This window comes from Protobothrops mucrosquamatus, unplaced genomic scaffold, assembly GCF_001527695.2.
Source record: "Protobothrops mucrosquamatus isolate PMUCROS unplaced genomic scaffold, P.Mucros_1.0 scaffold3701, whole genome shotgun sequence".
Taxonomy (NCBI): domain Eukaryota; kingdom Metazoa; phylum Chordata; class Lepidosauria; order Squamata; family Viperidae; genus Protobothrops; species Protobothrops mucrosquamatus.
In genome coordinates this window covers 53831-54914 of record NW_015389656.1, presented here as the reverse complement: position 1 = coordinate 54914, position 1084 = coordinate 53831, and the positions used below count along the sequence as shown (strand labels likewise).

Here is a 1084-nt window from a genome sequence, read left to right as displayed (position 1 = left end):
TCCCCCTCCCCCTCCCTTTCCCCCCCTTCCCCTCCCTCACTTCCCAGAACTGAACACAGGGTTACCAAGCCATTATAATATCCACAACTTATCTACCATACTCTCTAATTTTAAAATAAACAACATCCTAATTTCTTTAACCCCCTTCATAACATTCATTCTACTAACATAAGAAAAAATTTTATTCATAACCTACATGGTAATTTTTTATCTCATATCTCTTCTGCTTACATTCTTCTTGATAATTAAGGCTTATGGCAAGATATTAGCAATGCATAAGGCAAACTAAAATACAACAAAATCTATGTTAGCAGGGCAACAGTACTATAAAACCCATATTTCAGGTATTACAAAGTCCATCCTATGTGTCATCTAAAACACTGCTTTAAGGAATAGATTCTTTGCAAGCTGTATTGCATAAAATGCCAAGTCAAAGCTGATAAGCTACATATTAACCTGAAATACCTCTATTAAAGTATCAGCCTTAGCCTTCGCTTGGTTGACTTTGTTGGGTTACAAACAGTGCATTGGATCTGTTGGTTTCCATTAATCTCATTTATATTTAATTGAATGCAGTTAATATCACTTTCCCTCTTGTATACTTGTCTCTCATCACATGAAACCCTTTCAGTGAGTGTAACTTTGGAGAATGGGCACCTTTCCTTTCGTGAGTAGAAACCAGAGTGTCCTCTTTTCAAGTGCAGATTATATTTGGTCACTGTTTAGCTCTGAGCAGCTCTGGCACAAGTACCAATTTTGGAAGATTATCTTCAATATGATCTATGAAGGGGAACAGCAATTGTCAAGATTTGGGACTGAAAATTAATCGTTAATTAATGTTTAAAAACCGCTAAGCCTTGCTTGTATTTCAGCTCTTTGCAACCCTGGCCCCTTCCTCCTGCCCCAGGGCTGCTCTGGAATGCATTTTCCTACTTGAATAGTTCGTTTAAGGAATTAGTTTGTGCTCTTCCTGGTTAGTATAACCAATACTGGGATTTAACTGAGCCCCCATATGAATCTGGGCCAACAGTTTGACCTGAGATATTCACAAAGCAATCCTGTGTGCATCTGGGGGGGGGGGGGG

At 38.7% G+C, this 1084-nt stretch overlaps 1 protein-coding gene across 1 annotated transcript in view; it reads left to right on the top strand.

Moving 5' to 3' along the window:
• The window catches only part of LOC107298079 (lysozyme C, milk isozyme), an 18059-nt gene that overhangs the window by 12253 nt on the left and 4722 nt on the right, over positions 1-1084 (top strand). The window lies entirely within an intron of this gene.